The 21,388-nt window shown below is 37.1% G+C and overlaps 1 long non-coding RNA gene across 1 annotated transcript; it reads left to right on the top strand.

Moving 5' to 3' along the window:
• Positions 1 to 15,677: 15,677 nt before the first annotated feature.
• On the top strand, positions 15,678 to 21,008 carry LOC107517396. The gene is made up of 3 exons (XR_001598500.2): positions 15,678 to 16,018; positions 19,285 to 19,497; positions 20,297 to 21,008. It is a non-coding gene; the product is annotated as an uncharacterized LOC107517396 (long non-coding RNA).
• Positions 21,009 to 21,388: the final 380 nt, after the last annotated feature.

Here is a 21,388-nt window from a genome sequence, read left to right as displayed (position 1 = left end):
TGCTTCAAAAAGCCACGCCAGAAATCGAGGTCAGCTGCCACTATTGTAGGTCTTTGAGTTTGCTCAGCAAGCTGCACAGGACTCGCCGAGAACACACTTAGATATGGCTTAGGTAGAGCCATGAGTTGAAGGAGGCTGAGTTTCAGGGAATCCACTGAGCAAAGAGACCTCAGTTATCCAGTTTGATGATGTCTCAGCTATGGCAGTCCTGAGTCTGTACACTGGTTGTGGGGGAGGGTTCAACAAAGGATCAATGGATACCACCAGCACTTCTGCTTGGGAGAAAGCATCACCCCAGGCCCTCCCTCCAACAACTCAGTATCGCCCTTAAGTCCCTGGTGCCCCCCAGAGCAGCCGACCTGGTGCTCATGCTCAGAACAAGTGAGTCCATCACCACAAAAGTCCGGTCACAGACATGGCCCCTTTAAGAGAAGTGTCTGCAGCTGCCATAGCCTCTGTCACACTCAGCTGCTTGGGACTGGCAGCCTTGCGTCTTTGCCAATCATTGCAGGATGATTTATTATTTATCTCCCTAGTTATAGAGCTTCTGTTCATCTAGACTGCAGGCAAATTCGGTTGCTATTTGCTCCATGTTTCTGTCACAACTTTGATGTGGTCACAAGAGCAGATGAACAAAAGCAATATTATCTATGCCATTTTTCCCAGGATTCTTCTATGTCACTCTTTCACATCCCAAATTCTTGTTTACATGGTTGATTCTTTTGAAAATTATCTTCCTCTCATTTTTGTATTTATCCATATCATTTTATCCTTCAAGACTCCAATCCAGAACTTGCTTCTCTTTCTCCCTATTCCATCACTTTGAAGTTCTGGAATTTCAGTCATCTTTCTCTATGAATTATTAATGTCTTCATATAACTCCCAACATAAACACATTTCACCCAGAGACCCTGGGTTTATCTGACTTGATGATCCAAAGTGCCACTGCTGAAAACATTAAGAGGTGAGAGTGGGAAAGAGATAAAGATGGTTCCCTTAAGTCTTAGAACCAAAGGAGATCAGCCAATTGTGGGGTAAAAGGCAAGAATTTGAAGGTAGGTCTCTCTAATGCACATTATTCCTTAGCTTTGCATGGATTCAACTTTCCAGAAGGTATTATGCTTCATGAGTTCAGAGTAGATAAGTCTCTTGTGCAAATAAATAATTTGATAGACCTTGCAGTACCTGATCAAGTTACCAAAATAACAAACAAAGGTAGAAAGAGAAGCTTAAATTTCAAGAAAGTTGCCTTTAATCAAGAATAGCTTGTGAAAAACTATCTCTTCTTCAATTATATATGTTATCACTTATGCCAATTATTACAAGGAGATACTGAGATATCACTTCAAGAAAGAAGAATCATTGTTCATTTGTTTATTCATGTAGAAAAAAACATGCTGAGCAACTATCTTGTCTTTGGCACTAGATGTCTTAAGTTTGGTTCTCTAGAAAACCCGAGTCAAGGATTTTGTGTAAGTCTTTTACTAAGGATGTGCTCTCAGAGTAAACTTAAAAAGAGTTAGGAGGGTTCTAGAATCCTGAGCCCAGAAGTTTCTTTGTGTGTGAAGAGGCAGAAACTTAGAGTCAAGTGTTTTCTGTGGAAGCTCTAGTTCTGAATCTAACTTGTGGTGGCTTTAGCTTAGTTTCTTCCAAAGCTTTTCTGAAAGTTTTTGAAACATTTAAATGGTATAATATATAAATTTGACAAATGCTCATTGAAAGCCTTCTATACACTAAGAACAGAGAAAAAGTTGCAGAACTGAAATATTCCTAGCTGTGATAACAAGCTGTATTTTTTGAGGCAATGCAGCAGCCACAGCTATTCAACCAACAAACTCTAAAGTAAAATAAAAAATATGGTTACTAGTCAATCTAGATTTCCATGTATGATTTTTTAAATAATGAAAATGTGCTTCTCTTGGGCTGAAGAAAACAATACTCTAGAACAGAAATAAAAAAGACACTTCTCCCTGATCTAGCCCCTGCTTCTGCTAAAATAAAAGTTGATGAAATAACTCAAGATTCTATTTTGAAAAAATGGAAACTTTTATTTTTATTTTTTTTCAGTTGAAAAATGGGAATTGCATATGTTTGAATTGTGCAATTTGAAGTTTTGACATACATATATATTGTGAAAATATCACAATAATGCTGATTAACATACTCATCATCTCACATGATTGCCATTTTCTTTCTTGCTTGCTTGCTTTGTGGTACGAACACTTAAGATTTACCTTTTTAGCACATTTCAAGTATGCAAGGCAGCATCATTGACTATAGTCATCATGAGTTAGATCTCCAGGACTTACTGTTCTTATGTAAGGGAGACTTTGTACACTTTGGCCAACACCTTCTCATTGCCCCTTCCATGTAGCCTCTGGTAACCACCATTATGTTCTCCATGAAGGCACGGTATTCTATTGCCTGACTGGCACCTGACTATGGCTCTCCACTATGTGGGTGGGCTTCATCTAATAAGTTGAAGGCCTGAATAGAACAAAAGATGGACCTCTCTCAAGTAAAAGGGAATTCTACCAGCAGGCAGCTTTTTAATTTGAACTGCAATACTGGTTTTCCCAGAGTCTCTAGCCTGCAGATTTTGCCCACCCTGAAAATTTTGATCTTGTCAGCCCCCATAATCATATAAACCAATCCCTTAAAATAAATATTTTTCTATGTGTATAGACCTCCTATTGATTCTATTTCTTTGGAGAACCCTGAAACAAGAGGGTTAAAAGAAGAGAAGGAGTAGGATCTGATTAACCTTTTAAATAAATCTCTGGTTGCTGTGCTGAATTTAGACCATAGAGGAGTCAAGGGCAAAAGCAGGGAGACTACTTAGAAACACATTGTAATAATCCAATAGAGAGTGAATGGTGGCCTGGACCTCATTAGTAGCAGGGAGGTGTTGTGAAATTGTAGGACTCTGCAATATCTCTGAAGGTAGAGCCACCAGTATTTGCTGTTGGATATATGACAGTTTATTTTGGAGATCTCAGGCTTCATCAAGTCATAGGTTCAGTTAGTCGCTTATTTTATATGATTCGGACCATGTGAGGCCAAGCAGAAAAAAAACCCGTAAGTGTTAACAGACACATTCAGTAAAGTGAAAATCTAGTCCTTAGAGAATTCTGGCCTCAACCAAACAATTCAAACATTTTCAAACATGTTGGAATAAGCAAGAAACAAAACATGCTTTGACGGATAATTTATTTCTAAACTATATGTATCTTAAGTGTAACTGAATCCAGCTGTTTCTCTTTCTTTGCTCTTTCCCTCTCCCATCTTTTTGATGAAATACTGACAGCCTTAGAACACGTCAAGTGCAGTGTTCACACAGTGGGATGAACCATTTTGTTATTTACAGGGACTCTGACCTCAGGAAGGCTGAGTTTTCTTCTATAAATCATCACCCAGACATTCGAGTGTCGCTATATTTGGCAAGGATCCTCTACTCAACTCATGTCTGGCATGCACCAAGAACAACAGCCTTGGTCAAGGTTGAAGAGAAAGCTCTTTCTGTCTCTGTCCTCTTTCTCTCCTCCAATTCAGCACTACCTATGCTTCTTAGGCCCAGGAACCTGCCTACTATCTTTTACCTCAGGGTCTTCATGCAGGTGTCCCCCGTCATCTGGTAGACGTTTCTTCACCTGCTTCACCTGGCTCAAGCCATCAATCTTTCCCATAAAACCTCTGCTCAAGATGGGGCAAGTTTTGTCTCATGAGACCTCTTCTTAAAAGTATTTTCCATACCGAAGCTTCCTTGTGTTTCCCAGACTAGGTCACCTCCCTTGTCATTGGCTTCTATAGCAACCTTAAAGATTCTTTTTTGTAAACATGGAGCATACCTATATGCATACTTAGAATGTTTATTTTTATCCTCTAGGTTCTAAAGCTCCATGAGGACAGCCTCATGCTTACCTTGTTCACTCTTGTATGTTTAGCACCAGCATAGTACCTGTATCCTTGACCATTTGGTTACTACTTTTTAAAAAGTTTCTATATGTCTGGTACTGTGTTAGGCCGAGTTTACATTGGCACTAAGGATTTTTTGAGTGATATAATTTAAATTAAATCATATCTAAATTCTTAATCCTTTTCCTAAAACTAGGCCCCATTCTCCAAGCTAGAAATGCTTTCTTTATTTCTTGTATGACGTACCATCAAGTCCTATAAATTAGTCCTTATAAATAGTTCTTATAGTCATTACTTCTTTCCTCCTGTTGATACTAATTGGTGGTAATTGGTGGTCCTTGTCATGCCTGAATTACTAAAACAGCTATTCTCATCCTTCTTTCTTCCCCAGAAGGAAACATCATCCAGGATTTGATAATATGTAATACACATTTTAAACTTTTATATCTATCTCTCTTTATATATATATATATATAATGTATATATATGTGTGTGTGTGTACATATATACACACATATATATAAATATAGTGTATATATGTGTATATATATACTATGTAAGTTTATATAAATGTATATAAATACACGTGTGCATGTATAATATGTAAGTATATATAATATGTGTATATATGCATATATATGAGTATAAATACTTGTATGCACTCATATATGGACATATGTGTATATGTATATATGTAGTTTTTGTGCTTTTGAACATTTACATGAATAATATAAAATTGCATGTAATATTCTGCAGCATGCATTTTATTTGCCTTATTTTTATCTTATTTATATCAAATGCATATTTATGACTTTATTAATATTTATAATTTTAAAAATATTATAATATTTTTTATAATGAGGAGACTTGAAATTTCTGTTTCAAGATACTAACCTAAAGACATTTTCGTTTTCTTTTCCTCTTGGAAAGTCTTCAAAAACTAAGATTGAAATAAAACCACAAATTCTACTTGGATAAGGTAGGCAACATGTATGACATATGTAACTGCAATGTTTAAAAGTGGAAAGCAGAACAAGGAAGAACAAATAATTTAAACAGTGTGGTGTAGAGTAGTTATCTCTGTGGGAAAGACAGTGAGGAAGAGGGTAGCTATCCCTGTGGGATAGATAGGAAAGGGACTGACAGAATTAAGACCTAGGACTCATCCAAGGTGAAAAAGTCATAGGAAATTTTTTACTATAGAGTCATATTTTTAGGAGAAGGGTGATAGTAGTAAACCTATGACCAGCCTCCACCCCCAGGAAATGCAAGAAAAGTCACCTTGACTCTGAGCAAGGGCCTGGAACTGCAAGCCACCACTGCCATGGGTTTGCCATTTAAATTTACAACATCTGGATGGTTCAAGTAACTTCAAACTGTGAATTTTGTTTATAGTGTTGCTAGATTGGCAGATACCCTGAGTGCTTGGCAGAAGCAAATAACAAATGGAAGGAATTATTAACACCAGGAAAAAAAGTTGTACAATATCTGGTGGTAAACATTATAAATAATGAAAACACTGAATATGAATTTGACAAAAATTAAAATATAGTAATTGGGAGAATGAGGTGAGGGGACGAGGAGGTTTAAATGAGATAAATAATAGGGTGCCAATAGTTAAAGGTTTGAAATAGATTCACAGAAAGATAATTTTTATTATTTAGAAATTTGAGATTAACAATAACAGTTAAGGTTGGAAACCTTTGAAGAAGTTGCCTTTGTGAACTTGAAAGAGTAAGGGTAAGGTTGAGTTTAAATATATGTGTGTGTGTGTGTGTGTGTGTGTGTGTGTGTGTGTGTGCCTTTTAACACTATTTGACTTTTTAAATTATTGGAATAGAATATTTTGTTTAAATAAAACTCTAAACATAAAGAGGATGGTAAAATAAATTATGTAAGTACAAACCAAATAAAAACATTGCGATGTTAATACAAAAAGGCAAAAAATATATCAGACGATTTTTTTAATTGAAATTATAGTCCACAAAGAAAATAAAAAATCATGAATATTTGCGCCTCTCAAACACCATTAACATAGATAAATCAAAAACTAGTATAAGTTCCAGGAACAATTGCCAAAAGCACAGCAACTTTTGATGCATTAGCCATTGTTGAATCAAATAGGAGAAACAAGGGGAAAAAGGGTATAGAGAGAATTTAAATAATACAATTAGTAAGGCAAATTTAATAGACATGTTATCTATTAAAAAGAAATTGTATAATCCATGCATTCTGATTATGAATCTATAAAACTATAAATAAATAACCAAAACATAATAAAATAATCCCAATTATTTGGAATTTTAAAAATTTATTATGGTGGCATTGGTTAACGAAATCAAATAAATTTCAAGTACACAATGCAACAGTAAGTCATATATATATATTGCACTGTGAGTTCACCACCCATAGTTAGATTTCTTTCTGTCACCTCATATTTGATCCTTTTTACCCTATCCAATTATTTAGAAATTTTAATGCACCATTCTAATTAACTCTTGGAAGAAAGGGAAATGTCAATCTTTCAATTAAAGTGTATTAGAAAGCAATGATAAAGTGAACACTACAAATTACAACTATGGCAAACGACTAACACAGTGTTGTTCAAAGGAAAATTAATAATCATAAATACTTTAATTCCCAGACAAATTGAAATGAAAACAAAATGTACTAACTCAAGGAATTGGAAAAAGAAAAATAAAACAAGTCAATAAAACAAGAAAAAAAGAACAAGGAATATAAGAAGAATAAAATTTAAAAAATAAAAACAAATAACGAAAATATAAATTAATGAATTAGGATTTATAAATGATAGATAGTAAAAAATAGTTTAGTAAATAATAGTAAAAAGAAAAAAAGACCACTCAAAAACATAACTAGGCATTAGAAAATACATGTAATCACAGATATCAAATAAATAAAATACTATAAAAATAAACACTTACAAAGCACAGTCATAAATTTGAAAACTTTAGAAAAATAAAAATTAGAAAAATTTAATGAAGTACATCTGAAATAAATATTTAATCAATAGAGAAATTGAGAAAAGTCAAGATATTACCAGCAATAACTGTGTCAATTGTAGATATTTTTTATAGGTGATTTTTTTCCAAATTTTAAGTAACAGATAATCCCCAGAATACAAAATATGTCCTATCTTCTATCACTTTCTACTCGTGTATTGGAAAAATAATCTCTCTGAGTCTCTATTTCTTAGCTAATTGATTTAAATTAATAATAAATATGCCTGACTATAAAAATGTAAGGACTCATACACACTGAAATAAATACTAGACTTGATAAGAAACTATAGTAATGTGGTCAATTGTAAAATAAATATAGGAACTCTCAATATCATTATATTGAAAAATTACATTTGAAAAATGTTACAGGAAAAATATCTCATTCACATGAGTAACCAAAAATACCATAAACAAAACAAAACCCACAACAAAAATGGCACAAGGCACACCAATTATTGAGGGACAGAAAGAATGAATACTTGAATAAATAGACAGATTTAGGATTAGAGATGGCACAATTTGTAGAAAATATGAAGTACCCGAGCAGTCTGATGCTGACTTTATAATTGTCTGTGGAATTTACTTTTTGCACTTTGAGTGATTCTATGAAATTCTTGGCCAAAATATTTTCATGATATTCAACAAAGGGTAGTATCTACTCTTATACAATATTCTAGCTTATCGTTAGTTTGCTATTGAACATTAACAAACAAGTACGTTTCTTTTGATTAATTTGTATTATTAGTGTATTTGTTTCTATACTCTGGAGAGATCTCTTCTTTTGCCCAAATGGTGACTCATATAAATTAAATACATGAGGATTCTAATCATTAGGTCATCAAGGAGGCATGAGGGACCTCCTAAGAGGCCAGAGCAAACAATCATCTCCACCACTAGTCTGGCATTTGGGGCAGAGAAAGGAGGACATGCGATTAGACATAACACATTTCTGAGAAAGCTTAGGGTAAATGTCAATTCCCAGGGATCTGTGTTTCTAAAAAAACCCATGACATAAGTGAATGCCAGACTCCAGCTGCTTCCTAAGAAGAGTCCCTGTATAGCTGCTGCTTTATCATCTAGCAGGAATTGGAAATACTCTTCTACCCCAGAATTTGGTCCAGTAACAGGTCTTTTAAAATGAGCCAGTAGAGCATAGATCTCAGAATTTTAAATGTAGTTCCCCATAGGCCAGAACCGTACCATGCCAATCTGTAGGAATGTGAATACAAAAGGTGGGCAGATTCTTCAGAACAGGCTAAAATGAATTTCACACACATGTTTATCACTTGTATGTCTTCTATATTCCCATCTTGATTTTCCCTCTTACCTTTCAGAGATACCTTTTTTTTTTTCATTGTCTTTTCTAAGTTCATGTGATACTCATTGTACATTGCTTTCCAGGTCCTCCAACAATGCTTTCTTTATTACCACTAAAATACATTTATTAAGCACCATCCATGTTCAGGAAACAGGGTTGGGAGCTAAAGGTAGAGAAAAGTCAAATATATAGTTTCTGTTCCTAATGGGGTTACAATCTTCTTTGAGTAATCCTGATTTAAAAACAACATTCAAGTAAAGCAGTATTGGCCAAGAGTGGTGAAGACCGCAAAGGATAAAGGTGTCCTGTAGTGGAGAGAATGGTCACTGAGGGCTAATGGAAGTGAGAAAGGAAGAGGACAAGTGAAGGTGCCAGAACTTTGATGGCTAACTTAAGCACCCATATTCCAGGAAAGATGGGATATACTTTATTAGAAGCTGAAAAAACACCCAAACCCCAACTCTACTCCACACTGCCATCTGCCACAAACACACACAAAAAGAAAACTCTTCACTGGAGAATGTGAGTCCTGAATTTGGGATTGTGAGGCTTCCATGGCAGATCCTGGCCAGAGAGCCTGGAAGGGGAGGTGAGAGCGTGACATGAAGGAGGGTATCCTTGCCAGAGGGATCACAGAGGATCTTGTCATGAGAAGAGCTGAGCAACCGATGGCCCCCACTATCAGAGTTCTAACTAGTTTCCACTCCCTCTTTCAGTAAGAGTAGGAGGCAGAGAAGGAAACTCTCTGAGTTTCCCTTCTCTCTCTGAAAACAGGATTACCTAAGTGGGCTTGAGATTTGTAACATGGGCACCTGACCAGGGTAAATTCAGGAGATATATTACACAACAGAGAGCTCTGTTTCAGTGTATATAGGAGGCAGCTGGAGCGTGCGGGAGGTTTGGGGTATTTGCTCATCCTCTAATTAAGCAGTAGTTCATTACCCATCTGGCTTAGGATGCAGTCACCATGCCTAATGTCAAACCTCAGGCACCTCCATCAGTACCTTCCCCATCTCTTTATCATTAACTCACAATGACCCTTCTCACCACCTCCAGAAGACCCCCAAAACACCCCTTGACTCATCCTGCTTTATCTTGAAATTGTTTTAAAATCATGGTTACCCAATATATAGTCTGGAGATAGGACTCTGACTCTGCCACTTTACAATTTCCTCACTTGTTATCTGGGACATGGTAGAGTGGCATTTATAAAACCTCACCCAGGTCTACATCACTAATCATCATGGAAATGCAAATCAAAATCATAATGAGCTATCACTTCACAGCTATTAGAATGGCTATCATGTAAAAAAAAAAACAACAACAACAAAAAAAAAACAAGAGATAAATGCTGGTGAGGGTGTGGAGAAAAGAAAATCCTGTGTACTGCGGATGGGATTGTAAACTGGTACAGCCACTATGGAAAACGGTATGCAGGTTCCTCAAAAAGTTAAAAATAGAATCACTATGTGGTCCAACAATTCCACTTCTGGGGCATATATTTGAAGGAAAATGAAATCACTCTGTTGAAGAGATGTCTGCAGCCCCATGTTCACTGCAACATTATTTATAATAGCCAAGATCTGTCTGTGTCCATCAACAGATGAATAGATAAATATAATCATATACATATATATATATATATATATATACATGTAATGGAATATTACTCAACCATAAAAAAGAGGAAACCTTGCCATTCACAACAACATAGATAGACTTTGAAGGCATTACATTAAGTGAAATGACAGACAGAGGAAAACAAATATTGTGATCTCATTTATATGTGGAATCTAAAACAAACAGAAAAAAGATCAGATTTGTTGTTACCAGATGTACGGGTGGGGAAATCAGATGAAGGTTGTTCAAAAGGTACAAACTACAAGTTATAAAGATAAGTAAGTAAATAAATAAATAAACCCCAAATCCCAAAATTTCACCTAGAGTGGAAGCTAGGTCATTGGATGGCTAGAATTTTAGATAGATCTACAATTCATATTGGCCAGGGAAAACTAGTATGCAATGGGAAAATAATGTGAGCACTCATTTGTGGAAAGAAAATCGTGTGACCTGCTCAGAATACATTGGGGAGTGTAGAGTAGGAGTGGGAGAGCTGAGATAATGTCAACCTTGAGTGTCTAGCTTGGGAGGCTCATTAAACCAACACACAGCAATGTACTGAATCATATCCTGATCTTCCAATGTCCTCCTTGATTTGCTACTCAAAGTATGGTCCATAGATCAGTAGCACTGACATCACTGGATTTGTTAAAATGTGGAATCTCAGGGCCCACCTCAGACCTGTTGAATCTGTATTTTCACAAGATCCCAGGTGACATAGATGCACATTAAATCTTGACAAGCACTGTTCTAAAGCACAGATTATTCAAAATCCAAGCATCTATTGTAGTCCTAAAAAGAACAGATGGCTCTGAAATATAGCTAACAACTTGGTTTCAAGTCACTGCCTGGAACCATCATTTCTCCAGCAGTTCCCAACATCATCCATGGAACTGGTACATCAGAAGTTCTCACTGTGATAAGCAAAAGAACAGCTAGACCTGGGTATTAACTGACATGCTCTTCTGCTGCTTTCTCCAGCACCCCCTGGATTCTGATCCTAATTATTCAGATACTAGAATATGAGAGGCACTAGGCTAGAAGGGTCACTTACCTTGTCAAGTACAAAATTCTGGAAAGATTGGGGAGATCAAAGATATTACTATTTCCTGAATAAAAATCTTTTGAATTTGTTGTATTGGTCTTTAACTTGCCCCAACCCTGCTTTAACTGGACATTTATCATAGTTAAAATATAAATAATATCAGTAGCTTTCCAAGCAGTGATAAAATTAGCAATGTAAACAAAGCAAGTAAGTGACCTTAGTCAGACCCCTTGCTGACTCTGACCCAACACCTACTAAGAGGATAAGTCAGGGCCAATTTGAACAAGGCAAAGGGGGCCTTGTGGAGGAGAAAGATCCTCTCCATTTATTTCCTGAGAACTCTTCACTGCACAGGGCTGGTTCTGATAATGCCTGCAGATGATTATCTCTGTGCCAAACTCTGTCATGGTTAGTTTTCTCCAAGAGGAAAGTTCCTTCCAACTTGAGATTTTTTTTTCCATTAATACTTTGGCTTCCTAAGAAGGGAGCGCTCTCCCAAAATTCTAGGGAGGTGCCATGTAGAGCAGGAAACCAGCCATGGTGGCTACTTCATTCTTTGTGAAGATGGATTCTTTATTGGGTGAACAGAAACTATGTCTACTGATTTGAGACGGACACTAATATAAATCCACCTCTTACAGAGGGCCTTCTTGACTAGTCAAAAATGAGCTCTTCTGTTTCTAAACTGCTTGTTTGTGTTACTGGCTTGGTCCACTTTTGTTGGACTCCCTTTTTATTGAATTATTCCCTCTTCTAATTGTTAATTTCTTGACAGCAGAGGCCCTGCATTACACTTTCTTTCATCTTCTTTGTAGAAAAAGTCCAAGATCTGAGTCAGAAGATCTGTCATGTCCATCTTAGTTTTAATGTAGGGAAGGAGGGAAACACTCCTTTCATATTCATTTTAGTTCCTCTCAGGAGAAGGCAATCTCGATCTGACTATGCAGACTGTAGGTGTTAGGGGTCATTTTGACTGGTGGGCCATGTGTTAAAAGGCCCAGTTTGTAGGTGTGTGTTCACATGTGTGTGTTTGTATTGCATGTGTGTATGCATTTGTGTGTGTCACCATTAATTCCTCCTCCTAGGCACCTGAAGTGATAAGCTCAAAGCATGAAGGCCCGTCTTGGTTTTAGATGAAATAAAGATAATGAATATTTACAGGATGGTTGATGGAACAAACAGGTAACTTGTTTCTCACCAATAATTGATGAATTAGTGTATCTATTTAGAGGCGATTTAATATTTTTCAATGGGTATAGTGGAGTAGAAATACTCTGGTAGGGAGAGAGGGTATATTTATCAATCATAACTTGACTATGAAGAAAAATATTAGTCCTGCCATCTAAGAAGTCAATCTGTTGAGTCGATGTTCTTGGAGAGGGTCCCCTTAATTAAACCAGTATGGTTTTGCTAACATAGCATTGTTGGTCTAAACAAACATTAATTGATTTTTATACTGGATGTGGTTACGAAGAGTTTGACCTCCATAAACATATTCTTAACATGGAAAAATGGATAAAGATACTGATGTACCTTCCCACATCAGAAGAAAATCTAGCTTTTCTGTTTAATCTATTGTCTTCTATACCCCAAATTGTAGGAAACCAGACACTGACAAGAATGACAATCCCCTGATAGAAACCCTCAAGGAAGCATTTATACTGGCCAGCTGAGTCCAATCTCCAATCACACCACTGACTGCAACATGAGGCTGGATGAGTGCATCCTCTCACTGTGAGCCCTGACATCCACTTGCACACAGTTAAAAATCAAAGCTGGTTGAAGTCCCTCAGGAATTCAGGCCAAGTTTTCTAGTTTTCTCTTTCTATCCTGTTTTCTTTTCTTCTGCCTGTAAGCATATTTATATCTCTTGTCCACTAAAACAAAACAAAACAACTTTTCTCTTATCCTATTATCTTCCTGTAATCAGGCTGGTTTTCTTTCTTTCCTTTTAGTGTCATATATATGCAGAGTACCCTGGATTATCTGGTTTCTTAACCAACAGCTTTCTTTTTTATCCCTTTTGTCCAGACTACCCTGCCCAAATTGCTTCCTGAAAGTGCTTGCCATGGCTACTTGACTGAAAAATCAAATGCTTATTTTGCGGAACCGAAATTCCTTCATCTCTTTGCAGCATTTGACCCTGTTTCATATTATTTTATGTTATATTAACTATGTCTTTTTATTTTTCCTTTTGTGATGCTTTGCTATCTTGGGACTTTGCTGACCTTGGAGGGACTGCCAATCCCAGGGATAGCCAATTCCTAGAGATAGTCAACAACTTGCCCTCAAAGGCACCTTAAAAGTGCAAATCTCCAACCACCTCTTCTATAGTGTTCTCATACTCAGGGCCACTATAAACCTGCCCTAATCACTACAGATGCATCTAGATACAACTCCTGTGCCCCAGACTGCTGAAATAATTCAAACCAGCCAATTTAAGCCTGCTAACTCTGTCTCACATGTTCCTTCCCACAGAAAACACAATAAAAGTTCTTGCCCACAGCTCCCCCTTATCCCTCTGCCTCATGACTGACCCTGGTGCTCTCCATGTGGCCCTGTGTGCTGTGTCTCCTGTTTCTAGGGATCCGTGAGTACAAAACTTCTTTTATAAAAGTTGTCTCCATGTCAGTGATTTACCATAATCTATCAAAAATAAAAACAAAAAGATAAAAAGCCCCATATACCCTTAAAATATATATTCTCTTTTTAGAAAGTCATCTCCCTGGCCTTTGGAACAGCTCTCATGGCTAATAACTGTCCCCTCCCCCCTTTTTTTCCATTATTCTATTTTTGTTTCTGATTTGCTTGCAGATGCTTTGGAATTGGGGTCATATTTATAAGCTAAGGGATTTCTAACTGTGAAATAGGTGAACAGTAAATTTAAAACAGTTTTGTTTTTGTTTTTCTTAAAAGGGGTGAGGAGAAAGGATTTAGAGAAGATGAAGGTTAGAATAAATTTTTACATCATAACCATACATCAAACATGTTCCGCTTGTGAGATGAAATGAAAAAGCACCTTTATTTTTTCTCCCGCATCCCCCTTAAAGTTGCCCTTGCCATTGCCTGAAAATGGTAAGACCCACAGTTAAGCACTTTATCTCACATGCCAGTCTGAGTTCAGTTGTTAAAATGAGAAATTCTATGCAGTTACCAAACTCCAAAACTTGAATTAATGTTGTATAATTTTCGCTCTCCCTACCAGGACTAGCTACTTGCTGCCTAGGAGGAAAGCGTTGTCGGCTTTTTTTAAAAAAAAATTCTTGTTCACCTCAACAATCATCTTACTAACTTTAGCTTCTGTACCTTGCAGGCTGCAACATAGGAAGAGAGAAAGAGAAAATGAATACTCAAATTTCTTGCAGACTGATACTGTCACAAGATGGCTTTCTGTGTACCTGACAAGGATTAAAGCTGGCTCTTCCTCCAAAGAATGCTTTTGTAAGTTCTTCAGAGATTCCGCTGCTGCTATGCTCTCTGACTTCAAATCCTGTGAGTCTCTTTTGGCTACTACTGAATGTTTAGCCTCTAGATTTCTAGTTGTCAACCCTGCACAAAACTTTTTCTGTTGGACTCCATTGCACATTCAAGCAGTCTCTTGGACAGAATTTAAAATAGTTATAGGACAACATTTCTATTTAGGATCCACATCTGATCCCTTTCCAATGGAGAGGAGCTCAGTCACTTCCCAGACACACAAGCCACTTCACCTTTCCATGTTGTTCTTCCCAGCTATAGGAAATGCATTTTGAATGCTCTGTGTGGTCTCATTTAAGTCTCTCTTACCAGGCTTGAGCCTAGAAGGAAGAACCTTTTATTCCTGCCCCATGGTGGGCAATGGAATTCAACCCAGGGACATCTCTTTCCTGGGAAATCTTTTTTCTTCTCTTTGAAACAGCTTTAGAAATGTTCTCCCAAGAACTTTTCTTTAAACCCTTTATCCCTTCAAGTCTCTCAGTCAAAACTTCCACTCTAACATTACATGTGCCGTTTTAAGAGTGAAAGAAAAGTTCTTAGCTATTTTGATATACCTATGTTTTTAATGATCTTCCTTCAGATTATGTCACTAAATATATTTAAATTTATATATGCAAGGTAGGTTAGGTATTACGTTTCTTCTTACAAATGTAAAGAGAAATCAGGCTTTTATGACATTTAGTTTTCTATGTCTGTGCAAATTCTCTATTTAGACAATGCTATCATCTAGATTAGTGATTCTCAAACCTGGCAGCACATCAATATAACCTGAGAAACTTATTTAAATTTCAGATGTCAGGATCTATTCCAGACCTGCTAAATTGGAGTCTCCGGGTCATCAGTAATTTTATCAAGTTTCACCTGTAATTAGGTTCTTATGTAATTAGGTTCACAGGGCTCCCTCCAGGTTAGCTAGCTAGTCAGAAATGCCAGTGCTACCTCAAAGGATGCAAACAGCCTCTGATGGGCAGGTCTTGGAAATTCTAATTTACAAAACATTAGTCTCCCTGTAATTCCCTTGGAAGTAAATTCCAGCAAAGCTTTATTTATATTTGTCATGAGGGCTCCTCTTTCATTATTTTTTTCTGCTCCTGAAGAGTGAAACTATCTCTAGGTTGACTAGTTAGCTCATTGTTGAATTTGTTGTTATGGAGTACCACTGTTTAACAGAGTTGCTAGGAAAGCCTGAGTCATAACCTTCAACCCCATAGTTTCTGTGTTCCAATGTTAAGTCTCTTATTAACCAGTTTATCCACTTGTTCTCTACTAGGCTTGACTACTTGGGTCTCTGCTGCCAATTCTCTTGTTTTGTGTCTTGGTAGCCTTGGGGATTTTAAACATTTCACCCCTTTTCTTTATTCTTAATCAGAGAACTGAAGCTCTCCAGGGTTCTCATCAGTAACCTCTGGATATGAAAAATTATATCAAAAGTTCATGACCATTTAAATATTTTCCTGATCTGCTATTTCGATTTTGTCTTCAACCAATAGTTAAAACCTCCCTCTTTTCTAATTCACAGTCTCAGATCCGATGCTCAGAATTATTGGAAGTCTCCTACAAGAACTGAGTGGTGATGGCTAAGGAAGAACTCATATCTGAAAATAACGATCTGGGGTGCTAGTAAGAATTTATACCTCTCTTCTTTACTATCCTTGAAATCAAGGTGGTTTAAAAATTCTAACTTCTCTCTGCTTCTGGCCTTCTTCCCTAGCCTCATTTCCTTTTGCTTCTCTATTGACACAGTTACTAGAGTTACTCTTGTCAGTAATATTTCCCTATCCCACCCCATTTCACCCCTAGTTTCTTTATGGTTTTCTGTTATTCACAGATGGAAGTTCAGAATGGTTATATCTCTAAGTTCCTATACAACCTGTGCCAAAGTGCATTTCTAGTTTTGACTTCCATTTCTCCTCCCCATGCTCCTGAAATTATCCATTTTATCACGATCCTCCAATTATGCCATGCCTTTTTATGGAAACATGTTCTTCCCCAGTAGTTTCCTGAATTGGGGAAGGGAAAGGACACTATGATAAATGGATATATGTCTCATTCATGTCTCTCAGCAGGACTTAAAAAATTATTTGCAGCTCTATTTTATGTATAAGAAAATGAATGTTTTTAAAAATCTTGTCTGACATCACATAACTAGTAAAAATTAATTCTCCCAGCTGAGCTTACATGTTCACTTTTCTGCTAAATCTCTTTCAATTTCCTCCTAGTTCATTGTTCTCATTCCTTTATTTATAAATATTTATTGATTAATATTTATTGAGAATGTACCATATGCCAGGCACTTTGCTAGGTCCAGTGGCAGCAACAAGACAGAACGTGTTCTTGCCCTAGAGAAGCTTACATTCTCATGGGGATAGATAATAAACCAGTAAACAAATGACTAAGAAAATTAGTGTGGTAAACTCTGTAGATGTGATAAATAAGTGGCAGATGACAATATCTGGAATGAGCCTATTTAAGAGACAGAAAATCAGGAAAGGCCTCTAAGAGGTGGTATTTTAACTGTGACCTTGAAAATGAGAAAGAGCTAAATAAAGAGCTAGAGAATGAGCACTCCAAACACAGAGAGAATTAAATGTAAAAGTTATGGGGCAAAAACTAGCTTGATACGTTTGAGGGATATTCTTGTTAGAGTGGTAAATATTAGGTTGACTAGGTAGGTTGGTACTTGGTAATGCTGAATCATGGGCCACTTTGGATTTTATTCTAAAAGCAATGTAAATTCTTTGAAGGCTTTTTTAAAATATCATTATTGAGGTATAATTAACATGCAATAAACTGAACATACATGAAGTGCAGAATAAGTTTTGACATACCTATATACCCGTGAAATTATCATCATGCTCAAAATGATAAACATGTTCATCATCCTCCACTCAAAACTTCGCTGACTGTAACCTCAGGTAACTACTGATTTCCCTTCTGTTACTACAAGTTAATTTGCATTGTCTAGCATTTTGTGTATATAGGATTGATTACTTGGGTTTCTACAGTATGTACTTTGTCTGGGTGTGTGGCTTGTAGATTTTTTAAATAAATACCTTTCATCAGGTTAAGGAAGTTTCTTTTTATTCTTATTTTACTGAATTTTTATTAAGAATGAGTGCTTTATTTTGTCAAATGTCTGTTCTCAATCTTTTAAGACAATCACTTTTTTTTTTTTTTAATTTTTGACTTGATTGTTTTGAATGTTAAGCCAAAATTATATTCCTGGAGTAATCCCTACTTGATCATGATTTATTATTCTTTTTATATTTTATGGGGTTAAATTTGCAGATTTTTTTTTTTAGAAAATGTGCATATATGTAGTTTTCTTTTCATGTTATATTCTTTTCTGGATTTGATATCAGAGTAATTCTGTTCTTATAAAACAGTTTGTACAACATTCACTCTATTCAATTTTCTTTAAGAGTTTGTTCACATTAGTATTATTTCTTCCTAAGGTTTGGTAGAATTCACTAGAAAAGCTACCTGGTGTTTCCTTTGCTAGAGGTTTTAAACTACAAATTTGATTAAAAAAATAGATATAGGGTTATCTGTTCAGGTTATTTATTTCTTCTTGAGCAAGTTTTAGTCTTATGTCTTTTAAGGTATTTGCCTTTTAAGTTGTCAAATCTATTGGCATAAAGTTGTTCATAAAAAAGAATTCTTTTAACATCTGTAGACTCTGTAATGATGTCATAGCTCTCACTCCTGATGTTGTTAATTTGTACTTCTCTTTCTCTCCTATCTCCCTAGTCTGCCATGAGTCTGGCTGGAGGTTTATCAAATTTGTTATCTTCATAAATAATCAGGTTTTGATCTCACTCATTTTCTCTGTTGTGTTTTCTGTTTTGTGTTTAATTGATTTTTGCTCTTATTTGTATCATTTCTTTCTTCTATTATTTTAAGTTTAACTTACTTTTTCTAGGGTTTTTGTTGGGAGTGAGCTTGTTTGTTTATGAGGAGGAAGCTATGGTCAGTGATATGAAACCCATCTTTAGGCTTTTTTCACTCTGGCTGGTGGGAAGAACAATTACCCTCAGTCTTGTGTGACCTCAGAGGAATGGTTCTCTCTAATCATTTTTCCCTTTGCCTCAGTTAGTTTTCTCATAGGTATGTACTGAGTAGCCCTCAGCTCAAAACTCAAGGAGGACCCTCTGCAGATCTCTGAAGCTCTTTCTCTGTGAACCTTTCTTTTCTCAAGTACCCTGCCCTGAACTCTAGTGTCATTGGCTTCTTGCACTCCTAATACTGTCTCCTCAACTCAGCAAGACCACCAAACATTTTGCTTCCTTGTTCCTAAGCCATGGCCTGGAAATTCTATTCATGCAGCAAGCTGCGGGCAACCATAGGGCTTTACATTTTTTCTTGTCCCTCAGCTATCGCTCTACTTCATTGCCTGATGTTTAATAGGAAAACCATTGTTTCAAACATTTTATATCATCTTTAGTCATTTTATATGGGAAGATAAATCTAGCCTTCATTTTTCCATCTCTATCAGAAATGGAAGTCTCATCCCTTTGAAGGATATTAAATAGAGAAGTGACATTATACCAGCTGAGGTTTCAAAAGATCATGCAGTCTACAGTGTATAAAACAGATTGGAAGTGGGAAAAATGCCGGCAAGAAGTGTTGGATATTGAAGCTAGACTTTAGTAGGGAACATGGAAACAGAAGACAGGTCTAGATGCCTTTGGAGGTAGAATCAACAGGGCTTTGATGTGCAGATGGGAGGAAAAGGAAGAGTCAAGACTGCCTGCTGGCCTTTATCCTAGAGCAACTGGGTGGATAAGAAAAGGGATGTCTGGGGGGTGGGGAGAGGTGTCATGGGAAGGTGGGAGTCAAGAGTTGCTATTTGTACACAAGCCTGAGATGTCTCTTTAATCATGCAGGTGGAGCTGGTTAAATAGTCAGAGGACTATCAGAATGCAGAACTCCGTGGAGAGGTCAGAGCTGGAGACAGAAAAAGTGTCATCAACATATAATTGTTCCAAACTCTGGAACTGGAAGAGATCACTTAAAGGAAGAGTGTAGATAGAGGTGAAAAGAGGACCCGGGACTGAATGTATAAGGTCTTCAGCATCTAGAGGTCATGGAAGAAAGAGGTGAGACAGAGGCCAAGAAGCACCTGCCTTCACAATATTTAGACTGAACCATATATCATTCTGTATTATAATTACCTGTTTGTCCACCTAACACTCAACTGGCCTGTGAGCCCTTGAGGTCAGAGGCCCTGTCTTATTTTGTATCACACATGTCTAATGCCTGACACACACTAGATCCTTCAAATGAATGAATGAATAAATGAAGTTAAGAGATGACTGATGTGAGGTCAAAAGGACACAGACTTTTGTAGTCCAAGGGGCTCCAGAAGATAATTCCGGAAAAATAGGCAGGCTCAGGGGAAAAAAAATAATGGTCCAGAAACATCCCCTTGAGCCTATTTCTGACAGCAAATTGATCTCCAGAGTGAACTTCCGCAGATACAGTGAACATGGACGGGAACACTAAGTTTGGCTTCCCACTACAGAACCTGCAGGGAGACAAAACAATGTGTTCAAACTGGGCTTCCTTCGTGGAAGTTTCTATTCTTTCAGTCTTTTGTCTATTTTCAAACAGATCAAAGCACAGTTTGTGAAATGTTTTGGCCCACATGAGAATTTAAGTTGCGCAAAGGTCAAGAGTGGACATTAATAAAAAAAAATCATTTTGACCTTTTTGAACTGGGGGGGGTCACCATGGGGGTCAAAAGAGTCCAGGTGTATCCGTGCCAGTCCCTTCCTCCTCTTCTCCCTCCCAGACATAAAGTTGTCTTCCCCGAGGAGTTAGGCTAAGGGTTACTGACAGCTCCATGTCTACCCCCTGCCTTGCTGGAGAGCCAAACCTCCCTCTCTTGACTTACAGGACTGGCGAAGACAGTGACAGGAGCCTGGCCCAAGAGCCTGGCTGAAATCCTGGCTCAAGTAAAAGCCGAGTGGAGCGCTGCAAAGAAAGGCAAACTTCAGAGGTTAACCACGATATTTACAGTTTCATAATTTCTGCAGAGCGCTGTGGTCTTGTGTCCTACACATTCAGCAAGTTTAACAGACCCTGAAAGGTTTAACCATCCAGCTGAAACTATAACAAAGTTTATTTTGGTTAAAACCTGAAATGAGTCTGAGTTTGAATTTTTCAGCCTGGTGGCTTTGTGTAAACAGTTTACTTAACATCGTTTTTGGCTCTTTTTCAATAAACCACCACGATAATCCCATTCATAGACAAAACAGATCACAGATTAGCAGACAGGCTGCTGTAAAACAATGCATTACCTGCTCTTTGTGCGAAATGTAAAGATCTGTTTTTAAGAAAGAACTTGTCCATCTCTTCTTTTGTAGCTAAAAACATACATAGTTTCTTTGGACTTCTATGGAAAAAAAGAAACCTGACATTGTTTAGTTCCTTTTTATACCACTAAAATAGATTTTAATTAAGCACATAAAGTGCGCTGGACTAGGAGCTGTTATTTTCCAGAGAAGGCATGCTGGCTTTATTCAAATTGGAAGAGACCCCAGGAGAATGCCAAAATCACCTATTGCTTACATTTCATTTTAATGTGCTCAAGTTCAATAAAAGTTTATCATCTCCATTAAACCAGTACCTATTGGAACTGATTTAATCTCGTTAGCACAAAGAACCACATGAAAGAAATCAAATCCCCAGGACAAGATTGTGCATAGCACAGTTTAGGGGTATAAATTACATAAAAGAAATGAAACATCTCCTAAAGACAGAGTGCCTCTCACCTGCTCTTGAGTGTGTGTGTACACGTGTGTGTGTGTGCACACACATGTATAACTTGTATGTGTGTATACACAGATCTACGCACTCTGCTGTGCAAGGCTCTGGCTGCCTGCCACAGTGCAGCATGCCCGGGAGGCTGCCAAGCTCAGGAGTCCTCAGCTGCTCAGTGTCACAGCATTGCTGTGCTCCTACATGAACCATGAATTGTGTGACATT

Source organism: Rousettus aegyptiacus, unplaced genomic scaffold, assembly GCF_014176215.1.
Source record: "Rousettus aegyptiacus isolate mRouAeg1 unplaced genomic scaffold, mRouAeg1.p scaffold_m13_p_6, whole genome shotgun sequence".
Lineage (NCBI taxonomy): Eukaryota > Metazoa > Chordata > Mammalia > Chiroptera > Pteropodidae > Rousettus > Rousettus aegyptiacus.
The sequence above is the reverse complement of the archived record's forward strand: the minus strand, read 5'-3'. Positions and strand labels throughout refer to the sequence as shown.